The sequence below is a fragment of the Crinia signifera genome, chromosome 2, assembly GCF_055691185.1.
Source record: "Crinia signifera chromosome 2, ASM5569118v1, whole genome shotgun sequence".
NCBI lineage: Eukaryota > Metazoa > Chordata > Amphibia > Anura > Myobatrachidae > Crinia > Crinia signifera.
In genome coordinates, this window is record NC_139218.1 from 192,788,806 (window position 1) to 192,806,253 (window position 17,448).

General features: G+C 44.7%; 1 protein-coding gene across 1 annotated transcript in view; it reads left to right on the forward strand.

The window, feature by feature from the left end:
* The first annotated feature begins 8,446 nt into the window (after positions 1–8,446).
* Positions 8,447–17,448, forward strand: part of HNRNPR (heterogeneous nuclear ribonucleoprotein R) — a 51,586-nt gene continuing 42,584 nt past the window's right edge. Inside the window, exon 1 of the mRNA XM_083173473.1 lies at positions 8,447–8,723. The gene's annotated coding sequence lies outside the window, so the exon portion shown is untranslated. The remainder of the gene's footprint in view (positions 8,724–17,448) is intronic.

Consider the following 17,448-nt stretch of genomic DNA (forward strand, 5'->3'; position numbering starts at 1 on the left):
TATTGATTGTGTCTTTTTGTTTACATTTGAGCTCTGTGGAATATGGTAATCAAAAGCAGATTGAAACATGCAGTCAATAACACAATGCATCAGGCAGCTTTGCACTTCATTGCTGTGTGGACCTTTTTTTTTTTTTAATGTCCTCCATTGGCTAGTTTGAAGTGCAATACTGTACATGTGTACGATAATTAGAATATATTTTCCTAGTTAGACTTTAGCCTTACAAGTGGTGTGGTATGCTATTCTAGACCACATTTTCTTAGGAAAGGGCGATCATCATGACCCTTCTATCAGCTAAGGCAGTGGTTCCCCACCCTGGTCCTAAAGTACCCCCAACAGTGCACGTTTTCCAGGTCACCCGGCAGGTGCACTCATTATTCAGACACATTTTAAAAGATCCACAGGTGGAGCTAATTATAGCACTGTTGGGGGTACTTGAGGACCAGGGTTGGGAACCACTGTGCTAAGGAAGAGGTTCCAAGACTCTTTCCTCAAGACACCCCAATGGTCCAGGTTTTAAGTATATCCATGGTTGGCCACAGATGACTTAAGTGGTTTCTCTGGCAATTTGATTTAACCATCTTTGCTGAGTCATTGAATAGATTTAAAACCTGGACCATTGGGATGCCTTGATTCTGCTTGGGAACCTCTGAGCTAAGGCCTTGTCATATCAACTTACATTATGAATGTTCCATCTGCATACAACCCTAAATCTGGGTGAATTACGGTATGTTAAGATATTTGAATAATATGCTACATTATAGATAAGCTGACAAGGGGGACTGATGGGACACTTAAGGAGACATATCCGCTCTAAAAAACTATATAAAAAGTAATTGGAAATTACAGTGTAGTGCAGGAGTGGTTACCAGAATAGAGATAAAAGTGACAATAATAGGTCTCTTATCCTACAAAAAAATCTAGACTTCTTTAAAACTTACTTTTACTTTCTAGAAGCAAATTCAAGTTCAGCTTGTATTTCATAAAAGCAAAAACTAGCTTGTGAGCAATGTTCCCTCTAATTTTACGAAGGCTGTGTGCGGCAAAAGATTTTGGCTGTGCAACTTTGGAAGGAAATTTTCATTTTTGTGCGTCACTTATATATAACTGGAAAATGACGTTCAGCATTTGTGTTAACTTTACTTCAAAATTATATTAAACATTTAAACATTCAAAACATAGCACACAATGTAGTTAATGGGTGAAATACACATTAATTGAGTCCACAACTGCAAAAAGGGACCATTGCTGCTTTGTGCGCTCTGTTGTAATGTCTGTGCGCACCCTCGTCGAGTTGTGTGCGCGCGCACGCGCGCACAGCTTAGAGGGAACACTGCTTGTGAGGTTATCCTATAACAGAGGGGGAACCTTTGGCACTCCAGCTACTTTTGAACTACACATCCCAGCATGCTCTGCAAAGATTTTAGTTCAACATCTGGAATGACAAAGGTTCCCCATCCCTGTAATTTACCATAGCCACAGATAGTGAACACTTGTACGATTTGATCCTTTCTCACAGGATTTATGGGCCTCGTTCTGCTGCACTGTCCTGACAAGGAATTGTCCGATCCTGCAGCCATTATGGCATCGCATACAAATCAATGTATTCAAAAGGACATATGATGTATCCAGTGGGCAATTGCCGTGGTACTGAATGTCTGGCTGCATGCAATACCTCACAATATTGTCTTTGGACCTTTAATATATGTAATGCACTGTGGGTGTGGCCTACTTTTGTTTTTATACAGTATGGCTTATCGAACACAAAAAATAGTATAAGAAGGTCAGAAAACATTGCTGAATGGTTAAATGAATAATATAATAATTAGAGCAATAGAATAGCTTTGTGAGCCAACTAATGCTGCTGCTTGCGAATGGATGTATTGCATAAACATCTATTTGCAGCCTTGCGTGTGAACCAAAATCATTCGATAGTCTCGACTATCGAATGATTTCACTCTCTGGTGACTTAGATTAGTGGCAGCCTGCTCCGTGAACATGGCGGGTAGCTGACATCCGGTGACATCAGCTGCCTGCCCACGGAAAACAGGAAGCCGCCCCCCATTCACATGGAGATGCCCAGCGCTTTCCTGGGTGCCCTCAGCTTTTTCGTGAAAATGCCCGGGAAACACTGCCTGGGTGTATCCTGCATCCCCCTTCCCCCACTGCAAGCGCCTTGGAGACTATACAAGTCACTGGGGGCACCCGCAGTGAAGACCTGCATATGCTAATGCACAGATATACAACATTGGTCTCTGTTGCAAATTCAGTAGAATGAGGGCTTTAATATATTGTGAAACTTTGATAACTACAGGTTGAGTATCCCTTATCCAAAATGCTCGGGACCAGAAGATTTATGGATAATGGTTTATTCCGTATTTCGGAATATTTTTTATTTCATTGAGATATTTTGAGGTATTTTGCATTTTTGTTGTATATACATACCAAACACATGAAATACACACACATATTTTATTTGTGCATGAAAGAAGATTTCAACACATGAAACCGTTTGTGTACAATCTCAGATGCTGAATTTGAATGCCAAGCAGTCATATCCTTGCACATATTTAGAGCCAGTTATACCCCATTCACACCAGAAATGCAGGGACAAACCTGGGAATTCAGTTCCCGGGACAAGCAGGGACATTCCCGTGTTTGGACCCATTCACACCAGAAATGTCCCTGCATTTTCTGGTGTGAGAAGGGGGCGGGAAGGAGGCCGGCAGGAGGTGGGGAGGAGGCGGGATGGCGGCGGAGGGGTGGAGAATACTCACCCCGGTTGCTGGTCCTCCGTGCAGGCCAGGGATCCACACAGGCGGCGGCGCAAAGGACGGGACAGGCTGCGGATGAAGATGACTCACCTGCGTGGATTCCCGTCCAGACAGCACACCGAGGACACGGCAACCCGGGTAAGTATACCCTGTACCTTTCACACCAGCCAGGTCCCCGGGTTGAACCCGGGAACAACCCTGGTACCTAGCCGGGTTGAAATTTGCCCGGGATTTTGTCCCGGGAACCTTTCACACCAGCGCTATTACCGGGTTGTTCCCGGACTCAACCCGGGAATTTAGGCTGGTGTGAATGGGGTATTACAGATGTCCCCAGTAGTTCCGGTTACATATCATATCCCCGAATAGTGCCAGTTACAGATGTCCCCAGTAGTTCTTTTAGCAAAAAAATAAATAAATCTGGAAACTATGGATAAGGATTATTTGGATAGGTATACTCAACCTGTACTAATCTTTAGGCCAGTTTAATACATTCAGATATCACTTATGAGTAATATGAATTAAGAATTTATATTACAACTAGTGCAGAGGTTCCCAAAGTTTTTCAATCACGGCACCCAGAAGCATCAGAAATGTTTTCGCGGCACCCCCTAGGCTAAAGGTTTCTTATTGAGAAAGTCAGAAACAAACATTAAGTTAAATAAATTGTGTTTCTATCTCATCCTTAGGATCAGTTATGTGGTAATGGACAGGATTCACTTCTGTATGTCCACAATTTGACTATTATAATGGACATAAATAACTTTAATTGGTCCTGGACCACCAACTCAGGGCACCCTTGCAAGTCCCCCAAGGCACCCCAAGGTGCCACGGCGCACAGTTTGGGAACCACTGAACTAGTGTATTATAAAATCATATGGTTGTTGTTTTTTTCAAATATATTTTATTAAACCTCAAAATAAATCATATAATTGTTGTTACCAGGTCATAGAGGGATAACTTCTTTAGTATAATGAGTGCCTGGCAGATACGTGGTTATCAGTCAGGCAGCTGGGAGTGAGTGTTGGATTAACACACTACGCTAATGTTGACACTGTGCAGTAGACGCAATATTAATGGTCAGTCTCCTGCTACCCTTATAAGGGCTGCAGGAAAGAAGCACTGGGTGAATCAACAACAATAATATAACTATACAATCACTAAGTGCACTGCTGTGCTCGCACACAGCTAGCCACCGTGTACTTTGCAGATACCTATACAACAGTGGTTCCCAACCCTGGTCCTCAAGTACCCCCAACAGTGCACGTTTTCCAGGTCTCCACACAGAATCACAAGTGACATAATAAGCTCCACCTTTGGATCTTTTAAAATGTGTCTGAATAATGAGTGCACCTGCTGGGTGACCTGGAAAACATGCACTGTTGGGGGCACTTGAGCACCAGGGTTGGGAACCACTACTATACAACATTCATGAACCTAACCTGAGAGATCTTTGTTATTCCGTCAGACTGTCCTCTAATACAATTCAATATCATACCACCCACCATTAGACAAGCTGGAAGAGGTTTTTTTGGCCTAAAGGCAAGGGGGCATGGCCTACACTTACAAAGCTACGCTCCCTGTTTTTGCTGCTGTGGGAGCATGGCCAGCGGTTCTGGGAGCTGCGGACCATGCCCCCAGCCCCTCTGGCTGCAGGAATAGACGCTGTGCACATTTACGGGAGACAGGGGGTACTGACTCCCAACTGCTCCCCTTTTGCAGGAGCATCCCAAAAAGCAGGGACAGTCCCTCGAAAAGTGGGACAGTTGGGAGGTATGGAATATGCTGTCAAATTAGGCATTCAAACCTATCCCTTGCAGCACTGTAGTCAGAGACACAATTCACTGAGCTTTCTGCTTTGCATTGAAATCTTGATAATGGTAACTATGGGGTAGATTCTGCTTCATTCGCAATGAACCGAAATCAGCCCATCCCGTTGGTCGGATTTGCGCATGTGCATTTGTGCAAAACCCGACTGCGTACGGCCTCAGCGATTTACATTGTCGCCGGTTGCAAGGGTGTACGGGAGCATAGGGGGGGTATTCGCCGGGGACGGGCACTCTGGGCCTCTGTAAACTGCGTTCTTTGCAGCTTACCAAGTCAACCAGAATCAGGCCCTATGTGAAGTTTAATTCCTACTCACTTTCACGTTGTGAAAAAATGATGAGCACGGCAGCTGAGCAGATCTATGTAGTTCATATAGTTAGAAATTGCTCAATAATTAGGGTGTTTGACTGGAATGCAATAGATTATGGGCCTTAAACCTGCTTCTAGCAGTATATTGAAATTGTATTGTAAAAAAGAACTCTCAAGTTAACTGCATGAATGTGGTATAAAGAGGATTTCTTTATACCACATCTGTTTACTTGCAGTGTTCTAGAAATGTGCGTGTATAATAGACTATAATATTAATGTAATCTATGTCTATTATGTGGGAAGGGGCATCATAGCATGGGCTTTCACGTGGGTAATTCTAGTTATGTCTCTACGCAGTAGCAAATGATCACTCATATGTGCAAACATCAACAATGCGTCCACTTTTGAATCAGGCCCTTATTTCAGTGGCTACGCATCAGCTGATCCAGCAGCTCCACTGATGTGCTGATTGATGGAATTATTCTAAAATCTGGTCACAACAACACAAGAGTAAGCTTTTCATATCTCAGGTCAAAGGGTTAATCCCCTCCAAGCTGACTGTAACCTGTCAGTGAGAGCATATAGGACAACAGCTGTTGTCTTCTAGCTACATTTTCTAACATGCTGGGAAATGATCGTCACAATGGTTTTTGTGGTATAAAATAAGACTGGGCTCATACAGTACATTTGTATTAGCTACAACTTTGTGGTATATGGCCAGCTCCAACGGTCTTATTAAATAAATATGTAGTTATGTGTATGACAGTGGACCCTGGTAGGCAGAGGGAGTGAGGGAAGATCCCTGCACTAAGGGCCTAATTCAGACCTGATCGCGTGGCTGAGAATTAGCAGACCAGGTGATGATCAAAAGACTGTGCATCCGTATGATGATTGTGATTGGTAGAAAGGGTGGTGACTTGCCATTTTCTGGGAGTGTCAGGGAAAACGCAGACATGCCCAGGCTTTTTAGGGCAAAGTGTGTCACGTCAGCTCCTACACCGAACAGCCTGTTTCTATCGCAGCCGCCGAGTAAGTTCTGGGCTACGCACATACTGCACCAACAGACAGACTGGAGGTAAGAGGGCCCTGCTGCAAGTTTACAATCTATAGGGATTTAATAGGGAAACACAAAGATTAGGCACTAAACCAGTGGTTACCAAACATTTTTGAATCACGGAACCCTAACATATCAGATTTTATCAGGACACCCATAACATAAAATTATTTATTGGTGAATTTGAAATACAATATTAATTTGAGTAAATGATGCTGCTTCTGTCATCCTTATGTTTATTTATGTGCTGGTGTACATTTATGTTTCTGATTAAACACATGTTTTAGGATTGGCAGCCACTAGTACTTGTTCTGCCCATCATTTAAACCCTAAATAATTTAAATTGGTCCTGGACTGGACCACCAACCCGAGGCACCCCTGGGAGCATCTCAAGGCACCCCAGGGTGCGGCCTAGACACCCAGTTTGGGAACTACTGCCCTAAAGGTGCCCATACACATTACAATTATTGTATACAATATCGCATCTTGGTTTTGCGATAAGATGAGATCTAGTACAAAAAGTATGTGCAGCACATACTCTTTGTACTAGATCTCCTCTCATCGCAAAACTGAGATGCGATATTGTATACAATATTGGGTACTCTTTACCTAGAACGGCGCCCGCGATTGAAATCGCGGGCGTCGGGGGTAAAAATCGCGGTGATCGCGGGCATCGCGGGTAAATCGGGATGGCCGCGATGCCCGCGATCACCGCGATTTTCCCATAGGGAACAATGTTAAAACGGCAGATTGACCGCGATTTTACTATTAAATGCCTCAATGGACCCGATTTGGGGCCAAATAGGCCAAATTAACCCTTAAATGCCCCCCCAAATTTTTAACGCCACCCCACGATCCACGCCAACCCGAAGCGTGGCGAGCGCAGCGAGCCCGCGAGGGGCGGCGGTACGCGTCCTCCGACCTTTTCATGCCCTACTATCCACTAGGGCGTGGTGTGAGAATATAATAGTGTGGCGAGCGCAGCGAGCCACCGAGCCCGAAGCGTGGCGAGCGCAGCGAGCCCCGCGAGGGGACGCGGATACCTTCACAGGTAGACGCGTCCCCTCGCGGGCTTCACAGGTGTCCGCGTCGCCACGGACACCTGTGAAGCCCGCGAGGGGACGCGCATAACTGTGAAGGTATCCGCGTCCCCTCGCGGGGCTCGCTGCGCTCGCCACGCTTCGGGCTCGGTGGCTCGCTGCGCTCGCCACACTATTATATTCTCACACCACGCCCTAGTGGATAGTAGGGCATGAAAAGGTCGGAGGACGCGTACCGCCGCCCCTCGCGGGCTCGCTGCGCTCGCCACGCTTCGGGTTGGCGTGGATCGTGGGGTGGCGTTAAAAATTTGGGGGGGCATTTAAGGGTTAATGGGCTCTGTGGCCCATTTAACATTGATTCCTATGGCCAAATCGGGTGGATTGAGCCATTTAACAGTAAAATCGGGTCCATCGCGCCTTTTAACATTGATTCCTATGGGAAATCGGGAGCATCGCGTCGCGGGCATCGCGGGTACATTTATGTGCGGCCGCGACGCGACCGACACGATTTCCATGTTTAACATGGGTTTCAATGGGAAATCGCGGGCATCGCGTCGGTCGCGTCGCGGCCGCACATAAATGTACCCGCGATGCCCGCGACGGGCGCCGTTCTAGGTAAAGAGTACCCAATATTGTATAAAATAATTGTAATATGTATGGGCACCTTCAGAGCCGAATTTCCCATTAGGCACGTGAGGCACGTGCCTAGGGGCGGCAAATGTTTGGGGGCGGCACTTGGATGCCTGTTATAGTACTGTTAGCCCAAAATGTACCAATAACTGCAAAATATCCACTGTACTGTACTATATTCCATCTTAAATAGAGTGTAAATGGATAGGACATGCAGATACTGCCCCTATAAACTGTCCTACTTAGTAAACATTATTGTTGTGCCTAGGGGCGCCCTCATCCCTAAATCCACCCCTGGGCACCTTAAGGTACTATCATTTGAAAGCAATAAAAACAGTTCAATCATTGAAGTCCATTATGTAAATATTTTGGTTATGTGTTTACACTTTGGCTGCTGATTGCTAATCCTACCAGTACCATCTGTTCCATAGTCTCTGCACACCATAACCATTCAGTAAACGAGATTATGGACCTTTATCTGTAGAGATGCTAATGAATAAACATCTTTGCAACGTACAAAATAACAATTATATGATACTATAGCTTCGTTTTGTCCTATATGTTGTTTGCATTGGATTAATGTGAGCTCTCTGTACACATGATCAGCTCCGTCCTGTTAGCCCTGCCACACGCACCTATGTACTACTGTGTACAGTGTGTAGTGACTGTAGCCGCCTGATTTTACAGCCGCCAGCATCTCACAGCGAGCGAGGGCTGCGGCAGGCTGGGGCTGGCAGCTGCTGCTGAGCATTGTTCTGGTCACGTGAGCCAGTGGGCTCCCCGAGCTGCCTGCTGATTGGCTACACTGCCGCCGCCTACTACACTGCCCGTATCACGCAGTAGCAGCATCATCATCATCGTATCCCGGCCTGTCCACTCCCAGGTTATGGTTGGTCGCTCCCGTTCGTTTCCCTTCCCGCCCGTTCATCCCAGCCCCGGCCAAATTGAAAGGCCCTTGTTATTAGATATTCACGACCCCGTACGCAGTTGCTGTGATTGGCTGCCAGGTACAGGAGAAGGAGGCGTGGCCAGAAGGGGGAGAGGCGCCATCTTTCTCGTGTAGTGCAGGGGCATCGGTTTTTCATCATTAGGGTAAGTGTGATCCCCGGGAAGCGGGAATAGAGGCCGTCTATGCTCGTCGCCACCGTGCAGTAGTATTGGCAGTGGTAGTAGTAGTAGTAGTAGCAGCAGCAGCTGGTGGTGGTGGTGGTGGTTGCAGTAGTAGTTGCTGGTACTGAGCTGCTCCCAATCACTGCCAGCAGATGCGGGGGGTAAGGCAGCATTGCACGGATCTCCTACCTTCAATCTGGCTTTTATTTGTAAAATAAGCTGTCCGACATGATGTACTGTTACCTGTAACCCCGGCCGTCCCCAATGATGACTGAGTCTTGTGCACACTATGCAAGTGATTAATAAAAGCCATAATCTGACCTCATGCTTACTGGATTGTTCTTATGGGTCAGGATCACTGTTATATACAAAAGCCTGCCACATCCATAGTATAGTGCTGTACACCTGTCCTGTCATTGCTGTAGATGTGATGGTGTGGGCACTAGAGCACCTTTCCAGGGCTGTGGTAGTAGCACGGTGGGATAACAATAACATGTCATGTTCCCATACATTGAAAAGGTTTACTGTGTCGGGTGGCATGTGCATGTATGTCCTGATATTCTTGTCACAACATATTGACTCATCTAGTAGCATTGCTTTGTAAAATACTTATCAAGTGTAAATGTTGATGAGCTTCCACTGATGGGTACAGTTTAACATTCTCCACTGTCAGAGTCGCAGGCTCCAGTTTATGGTAATATGGTTTTAGCAAAAATGAATTGGTAAAAAAGGAATTTTTTTTAACCCTGTGCTTCTTAGGACATTTCTCTGTATAAAGTGAGTTGCTAAAAGTATTCACATTGATCTTTAAAACCGTGGAAACCAATGATGTTCCACAATTCTCTTTTCTTTTTATTTTTTTTTACAAACAAGTTTCATATACAATGTCATTGTTGCAATTTTGTTTTGTGCTTTAACCAGGCATTAACCGGTACTTGTGGAGTATCACGGCTCCCACGATGGCCATCGCACATGAAAAAATCGCATCGCACTATCAACGCGAACCCGAAGCGTGGCGAGCGCAGCGGTACGCGCCCTACGACCTTTTCATACCCCCACTATCCACGTCGGCGTGGAGTTGAGAATAGAAAGTGTGGCGAGCGCAGCGAGCCCGAAGCGTGGCGAGTGGACATGGATACCTTCACAGGTATAAGCGTCCCCTGGCGGGCTTCACAGGTGTCCGCGTCCCCTCGCGGAGCTCGCTGTGCTCATCACGCTCCGGGCTCGGTGGTTCGCTGCGCTCGCCACTCTTTCTATTCTCAACTCCACGCCGACGTGGATAGTGGGGGTATGAAAAGGTCGTAGGACGCGTACCGCTGCGCTCGCCACGCTTCGGGTTCGCGTTGATAGTGGGGGTGGTACAGCCTCAAAAATGACATTTGGGGGCCATTGAACATGTTTGATACTAATTTCAATGCATTTGGATGCTTTTCTGTTAAAAAACGCATGCGATCAAATCACATGCGATGCGATTTTGTAAAAAGAAAAACGGCAAAAATCGCATCCAATCGCATGCCACTATATATGGCATGCGATGGGAGCCGTGATAATCCACAAGTACCCATTAACCTGTAGAGTCCTGTAAGGAAAGTGGCTCATTGAATATGAACATCGACCAAGGACATAGGGAGACAAATATTGTACTTTCAGCACATCAACTTTACAATGTCCATAAGGAGACCGTTCCTCATTAGTCACCAATGACCAGTTCAGCTTGGGAAATTTTGTTTGCTTTAATTATGGCGATGTTCACTGTGACATTTTGAACTATTTTAAAATACTGTATTTTTCTTGCTGTAATTTGTAAGCATTCGAGTTCTCCTTGTGACACTCCTTAATTCTTTGTAGGATGTAGCAGACTATACGTTTTTCATTCTTCATAGACTATTTCATCATGGTTACTTTTGTTTAAATAAAATAGCTGTCCCTTGCTATTAGTGCATTGAGGATGTGAGCTAAAATCCTCTTGTTGCTGTCTTACCTGGGGTGCCTTGGGGCACTTGTGTGGGTGCCTCAGTTGGTGGGCCAGGACCAATACAAATAATTTCTGCTAAAAGTGACTGCCAATCATATAAAATATGTGGACAATTTAGAACCACAATGTTTCTTCATAGCAGATAAAACAATAATTGCTACAAATACTACTTTACAGTAACATCATACACCTGTGGCTCATGGGCAACCTTCAGGACAATATTTGGGTATATTATCTTATTTAGACACACTTCGATGTACCTGTTATATTGATCTTGAGATTTTTTTTGTTTTGTTGTTTTTTTTAACCGTTTGTAGATTTTGAAATATTTAATGCTATACAGGAATATGATACAAATTGTTTCTTTAGCAAATATCTATTGGTATAATATTTGAATTAAATATGTAGAATTATTTAACAGTATACTAATTCTATAAATTAAATACTTTGCCAAATATTGGTGCACAAAATAATTTGAGCCTCAGATCTATAGGACAAATTATGACTCTCGATGTCCAGCTGCTCTGATTATTTTTTTTTTTTTTAAATAGCATAATTGGGGTAGCAAGGAATAATTCTTAACCCAGCCACAAGTTATGCAGTTGCAGAGCAGCATGGCCCCAAATCATTAGTTTTGTACCGGCATGGTGGTCAACCTGCCCCCAAACTAGCCTGCTTTTGTCATACATTATCATGATCAGAGTTTTGCTCTGTAAATCCTTTGAGTAGCTCTACTAACTATTTACCCCTTCATTGCAAGGGTTCAAATTGGGGATGGGGCTTAAAATAGTTTGATGGGCAGGGTTTAATAACGTCAGCTTCAGTGAAATTAACGGGGTCATTCTGCCTTGTTTGCTAGTTCGGTACCGTCCCGATGTTTGTGGGACTGTGCACGGTCTTTTATGCGCATGAGCACTCACCTTGTTGAATGGCTTCGGCGACTTGCATAGTTGCCGACCTGTTCGGAAGTATCTGGGAGGACAGTGGCAGGACCGGGGATCGTCCATGGGAACACCCAGCATTTGATGGGTGTTCCCATGGGTATCCAGGCGAGACTATTACATACAGGACGTCAGCTGCCCACCCTGTCTTTGTCACAGCGCTCGCAAATAGAAGTCAGTTAGAGTTTTACCTCCATAACCTATAGTACAATGTTATTTATACAACGGGAGTCTGCTATTTTAAGGCTGTAGCCCATTATCAGGGTTGGGAAGAACACAGAACTCCCAAAAAACTTTTTTTTTTTTTTTTTTCTAGTTTAAACATTTTTCTTTTTTTGCATTAACATTTTAATGAAACATACTGTGAAAATTGCTATATGTTAGAAACCTTTATCAGCCATGTTTTTATGCTTGCTAACATTTACAATCCAAAGTTACGAGGCTATGATGGCTTTAATACAGGGCAGTACGGATGGTGTAATGGTTAGCATTACTGCATCACAGCACTGAGGTCATGGGTTCGATTCCCACCATGGCTCTGACTGTGCGGTGTTTGTATATTCTCCCCATACTTTGGTGGGTTTCCTCCCACAATCCCCCCAAAAATATACTGGTAGGCTAATTGGCTCCCAACAAATTAACCCTAAAATGTTTGTCTGTGCGTGTACATGTGGTAGGGAATATAGATTATAAACTCCACTAATGCAGGAACTGATGTGAATGTTCTAATATTCTCTGTAAAGCGCTGCGCAATATGTGTGCGCTATATAAGACACTGTTACTAAATTAATACATTTAATAAAACCAAATTTAGACTGCACATAATTAAAACATGCAAGAGTACTTTTCAGAGACATGCACAAAAAAAAAAAAGGAGGTAAGCATTAGCGCTGGATATGTCACTGGAATTTAAACATTAAAAAAGACACTAGTTTAGATGCCTTATCAGTTCTGTATTTTTCAAAGTTTCCAATGAACTAAACCTAAAGAAAAAAATCTTTCTACACTATATGAAGATAATTGAGCAGTCAGTAGTGTTTAACAATGGGAAATATATTACGATTAACGAATGTCGGGTAGAAGCTTGATGCTAGGTAGACCATCTGATTCACCTTCTTGTATATTTGGTGTGTGATTTACTGCATTGGTTCAGCTTACTTATGCTGCTTTCACACCGCAAAACCGGCTTAGACCCGGTATTTAAAATGGGTCAAAGCAAGTTAAACCGCTTTCATATCGCATGTTGTAAACGGTATATTACCGTTTACATTTTTTGTACCTTTCTCATTAAACCCTTTCACCCATAGAAATCAGTTGTGGTGAAATAGTTTATAGAAAGAGTTTGGTGCACCCCCCCACCCCCCCTGCTGACTGTGGCTCTGTGCATATCTAATGAGCGGGACCTAGCGCAGTGAAAATGTAATGAGTGGGTCCCCACCCCCTGCATAAGGACCGGGACCTGCTCCGTGCAGTGAATATTTAATGAACGGGTCCCGCCCCCTGCATATATAATGAGTTGGTCCCAATCATTCCATATGCAGGGGGCAGGGACTGCTTACTCCATATGCAGGGGGTGGGGATCAGCTCATTAAATATTCACTGCGCACCAGCTTGTGCTCACTGCTGCCTGGGTTCTAAATAACGTTTCAGACTGGTTTGAAATACCGTTTTTTAAAAATGTAAATTCACTTTGGACCTTTCAGACTGCACATATTACCGTTTTGAAACAGTAAAAAAATGGCAAAATACCAGGTAATAAGTGCGATCTGAAAGGGGCATTAAGGAACACAAATAAAAAGAATGTGAAATATTACCAGGGATTCCCTTACAATAGGATTTTGTAGTCAAAGTATTGTGTCTGTAGTCACAACATATTAAAAAAAAAAACAAAAAAAAAAAACCCCTTCCCATTTATGGTTATTTATTTGCATTGCATATTCCCTGCTTTAAAAAAAGCTAGCGTTAAGAGGCCCATACATCTACACGGCAATTTCAAGTTTGGACAATCGAAAATACAAATCAACGGACATCAGAGATCATCGATCCGTCAGGGAATTGTGAAATACAGTATGGAATGTTAATTCCAGTCTCGCTGATTCAGATCATTCGATGGTTTCTAATGTGTATTTCCCTGATCCCCATCTCCCCGGGCATTGGTATAACAGGAATAATCCCAATGGCTGTCTGTATGTGCCCCAGTATTTTTTTCAATACGCTTCAGTTGAGGTGTCTGTGTAGAAAAAAGTTACTTCTGCTGACATACTGTAACCAGCACACATTTTCCTAATGCCCTGTACAATTGGAGCAATTTGAGCCTTAATGCTGAACAATCTAGTATCATGCAGATGGCTCAGCACACAGCGCTGCACCAGTGATGTGTGCTGAGCGGTTTGTCACAGCCACTGTTCTCAATTGAGAGAACACTGGCGATGTCTAGATTTATACTGCAGGCGATGTTTGGGATCGAGCATCCCTAGAGGTCATGCACACAGATCGATCCATGCTTCATTCCTAAGCAATGTATACAGATAGCTTAGGAATGGGTCTGTAATCGCCCGGTGTGTATGGCCCATTAGTGTGACCGCGAAGATTCACTTTATTATTATTCTTTAAACAGCACTACAAGAAATTGCAGCGCCCAGTTACATAAATCAAACAAGAAAACATGGTTCCGTCTGGGAGTTTGTCTTTCACAGCATTACTTGGGAGATGAGCAGCCAGAGATTTTAGCCTTCATGTATGTAGCATGGTTGGGGTAAAATCCCACAAAGGTCCAGACCAAATTGGGGAGGCCATTATCTCCCCCTCCACAGTGACAGTCGCCTTGTCATTACCCGGGTACGATTTCTGGGTCACTGAACAGTTTTTTTTCCCAGTGGCCCATTTCCTGGGTTATCAGCATTAGGTTTTGTATTTTTCTCTGCTTTATGTTATATATGATCTGACTACATGGGAGATTCACATTTATTTAACACAAATGATCATTTGAACTATACGAGGATTTTGACTTTTTTTTTTTTGTAAAGAATGTGACAGCACATGTTTATTATTTATTTTGTTATTGATAACCCGTATTCACCAGACAATATCACCACTGCAGAAATTAATGCCCATTTCAGACCGCACTTTTTACCCATTATTTTGCCGTTTTTTTTGTGCAGTCTGAAAGGTGCAGAGTGAATTTACCGGTTCTATTGAATTGGTATTTCTAAATGGTAATAAAGCAGGGTCCTACCCGTTTCAGACCCGTTTTTTTTTCATATACGGTTTTCTATGGGTTAAAACGGGTTCAGAGCTGTGAAAGAACAAAACTGCACTGAAATACCGTTTAAAGACATACAATGTGAAAGGGGTTTTAGCTGGCAGACCTGTTTTTAGAAACGTTTTAAAATACCTGGTCAAAGCCAATTTTGCGGTCTGAAAGCAGCATAAGTGGATGTGGAAAATGCCAGATATCCACTTTCCCGGCACCCAGAGGTGTCCCTTACCAGCTTGACATCTGGATCCACTTTGTTGAATGCATGCCTGTGCTTTGCAAAGAGATGTGGCTTCATGGAGGAGGCATAACTTTGCATTCTGACCCTTGGGGGGGCTTACCATAATAATAATAATAATAATAATAATAATAATAATATTATTATTATTATATCGCTCCTAATGCTGTGTACACACGGGGTAATATGATTGCTGGGGATATATTGCTAGCAATATATCCCCAGCAATCATATTGCTCAGTGTCTCCTTTTCATCAGCGATGAAAAGGAGACACTGCTACAGGGCGGAGGGGGAGCGCAGCAGCAGCAGACGCTGCTGCTGTCACTTTGATGGAGGGAGCAGCGGCACGGGGCTGGGGAGATCAACGCTGATCTCCCCGGCGCTGACCTCCCGGCACAGCGATCGCCGGGGAAAGCCGCTGGTCGCAGGAGCATGCTCCAGCGACCATTAGGCAGTGCACACTGGAGCGCGCAGCTGGCGATTTATCGCCAGCTGCACTCCAAATCACTGGCAATATGATCGCTCAGCGACCATATTCCCAGCGATTTCACATGAAATTGCACCCGTGTGTACACACCTTTACTCTGCTTTTCTCCAGTTGTGTGTATATCACTATCTTACTAGAATAGAGGTGCTGCAAATGACTGATGTCTGTATCATGGAAAATAACTCTTTGTCTGCTGAATGGTTTTATGAGCTATTTTAACATTGGCTTGTCTCCTGCTGGGTAGAGAATGCTGTAGTGTCATGTTACATTGGAAAGTTTTGCATCAGTGGTGGCTCGTGTGATCTTATACTATATATAATCTTATACATGCAAATTGCATTCATGAAATTTTAGCTTTTGTGATGACAGGTAAGAGAGGTTTTCATATTCTTACCTGTATATTTTTTTGTGTAATCAACATTTCATCACGTCTTTGAAAACTTCAATAAAATTGCAGGATTACACAAATATGACCAAAGTCTCCTCACTTAGGAAGGGACGTATTAATATACATCGCCGCCTGTCTGCCGCGATGCCAGCGCATATGTACTAACATATGCGGCTGGCTTTGCAATGCGATGACGGAGGCCCCCCCGCGATACCTGGAATGTGGTGTGCGGGGGGGTCTCCGTCACCTCCCTGCCCAGGGGCTGGCTGGCAACTTTTAGCCTAGGGGGCAAGTCCAGAGCACTGGCCCATAATCAGCCAAGTCACCGTCGGAAGGAATGCTTTTGCGCGCCGAAAAATTAGGGGCGTGGCCTATCATAAGGGGCGTTGCCTGTACCATGATTGTATTGTGTACCTGCAGATTGCACATTTTAGCGAACCTTGTAATACCCATTACACATAAAGCCACATGCCGTAATGCCAATTACACATTATGCTGAACACCATGATGCCAGTTACACATTACGCCCAACACTGCGATGCTAATTACTCAATACACCGCACACTGTGATGCTAATTACACATTATGCTGCACACCTTGATGCCCATTACACCCCATACTGTGATGGCAATTACCCAATGCTCCCCACACCGTATTGTCCATTACGCCCCATACCATGATGCCCATTACACCGCACAATGTGATGTCCACAGTGCCAGATATGCCCCCACAGTGCAAGATATTCCGCCACATATGCCCACACAGTGCCAGACACAAATGCCGCCACAGTGCCAGATATTCTGCCACAGTGCCAAATACGCATATTCCTCCACAGTGCCAGATATGCCCCCAGAGTGCCAGAGACACATATGCCCCCACAGTGCCAGAGACACATATGCCCCCACAGTGCCAGAGACACATATGCCCCCACAGTGCCAGAGACACATATGCCCCCACAGTGCCAGAGACACATATGCCCCCACAGTGCCAGAGACACATATTCCCCCACAGTGCCAGATATGCCCCCACAGTGCCAAATACACATATGCCCCACTGTGCCAGATACACATATGCCCCCACAGTGCCAAATACATATATGCCCCCACAGTGCCAGATATGCCCCCCACAGTGCCAGATACACATATGCCCCCACACAGTGCCAGATATGCCCCCACACAGTGCCAGATATGCCCCCACACAGTGCCAGATATGCCCCCACAGTGACTGAAACACATATGCTGGGGGGAGAGCGCTTACCCACTCGCTAGCTGCGGGCCGTGCTGCGGCTGGATCAGGTTCTCCAGCCCTCCTGCGCTGGCCGCGGCTTCCAGAACACGGCCGCGGCTACAGGAAAATGGCCGCCGGCCTCCTGCACTGAGAACATGTCCTCAGTGCAGGGGGCCGGCGGCCATTTTCCTGTA